This window comes from Pelobates fuscus, chromosome 3 (assembly GCF_036172605.1).
Source record: "Pelobates fuscus isolate aPelFus1 chromosome 3, aPelFus1.pri, whole genome shotgun sequence".
Classification (NCBI taxonomy): domain Eukaryota; kingdom Metazoa; phylum Chordata; class Amphibia; order Anura; family Pelobatidae; genus Pelobates; species Pelobates fuscus.
In genome coordinates this window covers 387,886,462-387,894,540 of record NC_086319.1, presented here as the reverse complement: position 1 = coordinate 387,894,540, position 8,079 = coordinate 387,886,462, and positions in this window count along the sequence as shown.

Here is an 8,079-nt window from a genome sequence, read left to right as displayed (position 1 = left end):
GATCCACAATTTCTAGAAATCAAAAACTTTTTTGGAACGATTCTAGTGAACCCCAATTTTGATCTTCTGCTTGAAAATGATGTGAGCACCCATAGCTTAATGACACTACAACCACTGCACATGCATTTAGTGGTTGTGGTGCTTAGACTGTCCAGTTAAAGAGTTAGACTGGGTTAAAAAGGTTGATAATGCATTAAAAATGAAAAACTGAAGTTAGTAAAAGAAAAAAACACTGTTTATTGAATCTGTTTGCAGCTGCAGGAAAACCCCAAAAACACTCAAAAGCCTCTAATTCTAAACTATGAATATTGTTATTTTCTCATAAACCCATTGTTTAATATGACATAGGATGAATACTATGCCATGCCATCAGTTTATACACAGGCCAATTCATTAAACTGGGCTGTGTTTTACTATCATCTCAGCCATGGACCATGTGAAGTCAATAGCTTGGCTATCTCCCCCGAGAACAGAGCAATAGCCTTCCCTTTGGTGTATGCTGCGTGCACAAGTTGTACTCCCAATTGGAACACTGGTGGGTGGCAGTAAGGATACACCAATTCACTTATTTTGTCATGAGAAGTATTCATATAATTTCTATTTGTTTGCGAGTCTGTGGCATACCCTTAGTGGCACTTTATTGGGTATACCTTTACAATACAGGGTAGGGCACCTCTTTGTTCAAAGAACATCTTTTATTAGTAGGAAAAAAGGTATGTGTGAGGTGCTCTCTATCTGTGAATAAGCAGCAATCTACCTAAAAGGAATCCCTCCAACCTAGTGAAAAACAGACAGAGAAGAACAGTGGTTGTGGTGGACCGAGCTGGAGATGAAAAGGTAACGGGAAAAAAACTATATAGTTACATACAGTTGATAAACAAAAATTCTGTACAGTGTGTCTTTATAAAAAGAACAGAAAAACATAATGGTGCAATACAGTTAGATAATATTTGCAAAAAATTTTAGCAATGCCAATGGAACACTCACACTTTCTAGAGCTAATATAGCTCTATTTTTGTAGGCGTGGACGGTATAATCCCCATCTAAGAATACAATAATGAGGTGAATCACTTTTGAGAAAGCCACAGCGAAATGCGTTAAGTGAGGACCTGGAACCAAAGACTGTTGAATTCCATTGTGGAATGGTACTTTTTATCTATCTATATCACTTTTTAAATATTGTTAATAAAGTACTTTGTAAATTATAAATATCCAGTCCTTGGAATTATATTGCATTTCTAGATTGGCTCCCTGGACATCCAGTATATCCACAGGTGGGGATAATTCCACCCAAGCCTGTATATACCAGAGCAGGTCCATGTTCTGGACATTGTAAGATAGGATATTCTTTTTTACTTTTTTTTTTTTTATATTAAAGGGCTTGGTGTGTGCCAAGAAAATATCTCCCACACTGTTATACCAACATCAGCCAGAACTAAAAGGAAAGATGGGTCCATGGATTTATGTTGCTCGTGTCAAATTCTGCCTCTACCATCTGTATGTTGAAGCAGACATTAAGATTTGTCAGACTTGCAACATTTTTAAATATTTTACTGTTTTATGGGTCTGTGCCAGTTATCATTTTCAGGGTGTGATGTTATATATGTTCAAAGATGCTCGTCTGCAAAACCCTGTAATGTGGTTATTTCTATTGCATTACTTCGACTGGTTACAGCAGTGGTAATGCCACTGCTTTTGAACTGGGAAGCACAAGTTTGTACCGTGGTCAGACCACCTGACCAGTAAGTGTCCTTGGGAAAGACAACTGCCTACCTCAAATCCTCATAGATCGGAAGCTTGTTTAAGCAGGGGCTGTATAGATATAAAATGCTAGTGATAACAATTGAAACAAAATTGAACCAGTTTGCCATTTTTCATGGGGCTGCCACATACTGGACATACATTGTTTTTACTCCATTTTCTGTAATCTCTAAAGACCATACTGCATAAAATATAAGATATCAGCAATTCCTTAGATGACCAAACCACTACACAAACAATCATTTCCCTGTCAAAGTCACTTACCACATTTCTTCCCCATTCCAATATTTGGTTTAAGCAATCACAAAAACCTCTTCATCACGTCTGGATGCTCTTATACTTGAAATAACTCCCAACATTTCAAATGGAAAATGGGGCATGACACTTTCATTTTAGAATGTGAGTGGGGCTGTTCTGAGAAATGTATTATACTTATACAAGAACAATGTGAAGCTCCTAGAGAAGAGGAAAATAAGAGTATAAAATAAGGACAGAGGTAATTGGGCCAAATATAGAGACTGTCCCTCCTAAATAGGGTCGCTGAGTTTTTTGGGAACCTTTCCCATTCAAAGCCTTCTCAAAAGAAATTAGTAACCCATGGTGATCATATTCTAATTTCTACAACGACCAATGCAGGACCTCGAGTTCTGACATCGGACTTTGAACATTCCAGTAAAGTGCAATATAGAGCTGTGTTCTTGGGGATAATTCACTAGCAAATAGATTGCAACATTCAACTCAAAATATTCAACTTGCAACATTGATCAACCTTGCTATTCTTCCGATTATTGACATCCGGGCCTACAAGCAGCTGAAAATACTGCTGTCACCCATATTCCCAATTCTTTTTGTTTCCCAATTTTAAAATGAACATGAAATATGTAACGGGTCACCTGGCACCCCGACTGGGGAACTCCATTGAAGGATGCTCCTTTTATGACCGACCGCAAGCACACTTTCATGCCCAAAACAGTTCCAGAGAATCAGGCTGTGCGGTCGGTCTATTTCACACTGAAAAAATGACGTGCGTTCGAATTGCCAAACGGGACTTAGTCTCTGCAGCTGAAAAATCAGTGTAGGAGAAGGTAAGGGTCAGCTGTGTTCGTGGAACTGTGTAGCCGATTTCAGTCCCATGAATTTGGCTACACACACCGCTGACCGAATTTGAATGAAAAAAGATGGCGCCGGCACGTGTTTGTTTGCACGAATGGCGGCCACCCAGCGGTCGGCAATTTACCTACAGCAGGCTCCCAGCCTGGGAGGTAAATTGCCTGCACGCTTCCACTTCTGGGTGGTCCGCCTGTGTGGTACTTGGTTCAGTAAGCCCTATTTACTGAACCAAGTGGGAAAAGGGCAAAAACAAAGTATATTAGGTGGACAGGGGACACAGTCTTAAAGGGGCATTGTTCCCAAAAGTCACAGTATGTCCCTGGATGGTTCTTAAAAGGGCCAGCAGCAGCATAATAAAATACAATATGCCCAAATAATGTATTTAAAGGGCCAAATCTCCCAGGGGCCATAGTCAGCAGGCAGGAGGCGGGCAAACAGACTTCTCCAATGCCCAGTGGTGAGGTTGGTTTCGCCACAAAATATATTTCATGATATAGAGGATATTTCTAGTTTAAAATTACCAGAGCATTATCCTTTTGTTCTGCAAAACCTATAAAACAGTGTTGGCTAAACCGGACAACACAAATGTTTGTGAACTAAACTTCCCATGCGCACACTACTTTTCCCATGATGCCCTAATGCTTGACCAGTCGTCGTGGGAAGAGCAGTTCACAAACAGCTGCAGTGCCAGGGCTAGTCAACACTGGTATAAATATTAATGAACTGTCCACCAACCTAACAGAAAATAAAATGTTTGAAAGTGATCCTTTTGGCTGTTTTTTATTACCTCCAGGTGCGGAATTGTTTTTTTTTTCTCCCCATCACATGTCTAGCTGACGATAGCAGACCTTTAACGAGTTAGCACAACGTTCAGATCAGCTTGGTCACTGGCTATTTACAACGTATTGTTTGATGGAATTGAAATCCAGATGTGAGCCTCGTTTTATGCTTAAGAAACATCCGAGTCGAATGTAACATTGACAAACAAAAATATTCTCCTATGCATTGTGCAAGCCAAAGTGTTATTATACGTCCTCTTTAAATATCATACCACTTTGTTCTTAATCACTCTATCAATAAATACACACATGGAAATTAAGAGCAGTTGAGTAAGCAGCCACGTCACCACCAAATGATGTGCAGGCAGCTAAATTCTAGGATTTGGGAAACGCCTCTTATGTCATTTTAGGGCTCTCTGCAACAGCTGCCTTATTTATCTCCAAGACATGTTTTAGAAGGAGAAAGTATTCTTATTTTCAGTGTATATTTTATTTATAAAGGAAAACTGAAAACTGTAGGATCTCCCTGCATACTTGTGGTGGTCTGTAAGTCCACCAAGACCTACCTGATTTTTTTTTTTTTTTTTTTTTTTTATTGAACTATGTAAGATTAATTATTACTATGCACTCAGTAAATACAAATAGAGGTTAAGTAGGAGATATAAAATTGATTTTCTCACCCCTCCTGGGTGGTATGTTTATTCCTCATTCTCGGGTTCTCTACCAGAGGCCTGGGAGTTTGAGGGTTCTGCGCAGTATCTTAGCTGTTCCTAGAACTGCACTCCCCAACTTGGGAGTCAAAGTCCCATGTGCTCCTATCACAACTGAGACTACTACTACCTTCACTTTCCACATCCTTTCTAGCTCTTCTTTCTTGCTTTCAAATCTCTATATAATGCTGCTCCCACCTATCTATCCTCCCTAATACACAAGTCTAGGCCCTTACGCTCTGCCGAAGACTTACGTCTATCTTCCTTCGCACTTCCTTCAAGACTTCTCGGGGGCTGCAGTGTTCCATAAGACATTTAACAAATAATACACACCCTGCATCTATAATGGGCACAGGGTGATTTAAAAGGAAAAGCCATCAAGGGACCTACTTGAAGTGTCCATTTTATGCTCCCAGTGACGGTGACTACCATCACAAGTTGATCCATGGGAACAAGGTTGGGTGAAAGCACTCTGCGAAGTGGCACAATAACCTGTCTAGTATTTCGCCTGTGTCTCAGACTTTTCTAAGACCTAATCAACGTGAAATATTTCCTGTGGGAAGGTCCTTATAAACAGATCTCCAGTGAACCAATTAAAGGTAGCCATAAAATGAATAATATCCACAAGTGAAGAATATCACATTAACAGGGAAGCATTGTTTAAATCAGGGGTAGTCAACCTTTTGTATCTTTGTATCCACCGCCCACTTTTGTATCTTTGTTGATGGTAAAATTTCCTTACCGCCCACCAGTGCCACAGAAAGGAGAGTTTTTTTTTTAATGTACTCAAATGTATCTATTTATTTTTCCTTTTTTTCTATTCTACTTTTTTTCTATGTGTGTGTGTGAAGGGTGCTGTGTGTGTGTTGCGTGTGAAGGGTGCTGTGTATGTGTGAGAGGTGCAGTGTGTGTGTGTGGCTGAGGTGCAGTGTGTGTGAGGAGTGTTGTGTTTGAAGGGTGCAGTGTGTGTGATGGATGCAGTGTAGGATAGTGTGTGTGTGAGTGTGTAGAGTGCAGTGTGAGTGAGGAGTGCAGTGTGTGTATGTGTGTGTGAGGGATGTAGTGTGTGTAAGGTGGGCAGTCTGTGTGTGTGAGGGGTGTAGTGTGTGTGTGTCAGAGGGCAGTGTGTGTGTGAGGGGTGTAGTGTGTGTGTGTGGGGGGGGGTGTAGTATGTGAGAAGGGTGCATAGGGTATGTGCTGTGTGTAGGTGGGTGAGATGTGAAAATCTATCTTAATATCCCCCTTGCATTTTTCTTACCTTTTGCCAGGAAGAGGGGACATAATGCTGCAAGCCCTGGTTGTCCAGTGGTTGCATGTTCACTTTAGCCTCCGGCTGTAAGCTAACTCTCTTGACCTCCTGCGAGTACAGCACTATATCAGAGCGTTGCCATGATAACACGTGGCAATGCTCTGACCACTCTGCTCGCAGGGGGAACACAGAGCCAGGCCCTTCCCTCCCTCTGCTGGAACTAAGTGCAAGCGGGCCAGTGAGAGAAATCTTTGATCTCCTCACCAGCCCGAATGGGCTTACAGCAAGGCTGGCCCTGCATGGTCCATGGCCATCGAGGTCCCCCCGGGCGTTTTCTGCAGAACCCACCACCACCCACCTGAAATCTCAAACCGCCCACTGGGCAGTAGGGACCAGGTTGACAACCTATGGTTTAAATTAACAAGGAGATAACACTAAACATTATGGCAGGGAAAAAAAACACAGGACCCTGGTGGCTATGCAAATAATTGCTCAACCTTTACTATGGATCAATGAAAGGCCTTTACACATTGACTGAATGCTTTCCTATGGATTTTGCTTGACGCTGGATGTCTTCATGCACAGTGTGAGGACATCCAGAGTCCAACTCCGTGAAACAGCAGGAAGCGCCTCTAGTGGCTGTCTGGTAGATAGCCACCATAGGCAGTCCTAACGCAGCAAAGGAAACATTGCAGTTTCTCTAAGACAGGATTAAGGGAACAGGGACACTGCACTCAGACCACTTCAATGAAATGAAGTGGTCTGGGTGCCTATAGTGTCCCTTTAATGTCTATAATATTGTCTGTCATGTTATTTCTCAGCGTTTGAACTGACAGCCGCTACAGGTAAAGGCACTGGTATTAAAAAAAATTGTGCTGATCCATGTTATTTTATTTGATTTATCATTGGATAATGTGTTACATACACACTTTGGCAGTTCTTGCAAGTTCACTTCAAGATAAGCTGTGGTTTTCTGTGTAAAAATATATTTTCTACAGAAATTGTCTATTCTGAGGAATATTGTGTTCACCAAAAAGTTCAAAATTTGCAGAGTGGTATAAGTAAAAACCTACACTTTTAAGTGGAGCGCTTAAAAAATGATTGTGCAATAGTGAGGTTAAATCACCCCACTTATATTAGTGATGAACTTTACTTGAAGTACATACAAAATATAAAAATATATATATAATATAGTACAGACGGTACGCAAGGTAAGAAAAAATAAATGATGGTGAAGTTTGAACACTCACATTTAAAGGAGCCTGTGTATAAATACTGGCTCCGTAATTGGGCTTTTATGCTCTTAGGGCAGCATCACACCTCCAATTCGTTGTAAGGTATATCTCAAGGAGAAAACATAGGAGAGAAAGTCTAGTGTGTAGTGTAGTGTATGTGTAGTCTGTTAAAAATTGGATAAAAAGGTGGAATAAGTATAGTGCTCACCTTATTCAGAGTCTTGCAGTCCCGGCTCTGAGGTATGATAGTATTGTGCCAAAGAAATATCCCTTTATTGGCAATGTTTTGACTGTGTGTATTTATGAAGCAATCTCTGGACATCATTTGTTTGCATTTGAACAATATCAGCAATTACATAGTTACATTGTTACATAGTTACATAGCTGAAAAGAGACTTGCGTCCATCAAGTTCAGCCTTCCTCACATTTGTTTTTGCTGTTGATCCAAAAGAAGGCAAAAAAAAAAACAGTCTGAAGCGCTTCCAATTTTCCAACAAACTAGGGAAAAAAGCCTTCTTGACCCCAAAATAGCAGTCAGATGTCTCCTTGGATCAAGCAGCTATTACCCCACTAATTAGAAATTATATCCCTGTATGTTATGTTTTTGCAAGTATTTATCCAGTTGCAGTTTAAACATCTGTAATGACTCTGACAAAACCACCTCTTCGGGCAGAGAATTCCATATCCTTATTGCTCTTACTGTAAAAAAAAACTTTTCTTTGCCTTAGATGAAATCTCCTTTCTTCCAGCCTAAATGTTTGACCTTGTGTCCTATGTATAGCCCTGTTTATTAATAGTTTTCCTGATAAAGGTTTGTACTGGCCCTGAATATATTTGTATAATGTTATCATATCCCCTCTCAGGCGCCGTTTTTCCAAACTAAACAGATTTAATTTTTTTAACCTTTCTTCATAACTAAAATGCTCCATTCCTTTTATCAATTTTGTAGCACGTCTCTGCACTTTTTCTAGTGCCATGATATCTTTCTTTAGAACGGGTGCCCAAAATTGCACAGCATATTCAAGGTGTGGCCTTACTAGAGATTTATAAAGAGGCAAAATTATATTTTCATCCCGAGAGTTTATGCCCCTATTTATACATGACAAAACCTTACTGGCCTTAGCAACTGCAGATTGACATTGCATATTGCTGCCTAATTTGTTGTCTATAAAATTCCCAAATCCTTCTCGTGTGGGGTTATCCCTAGTTCACTACCATTTAGGGTGTAAATTGCT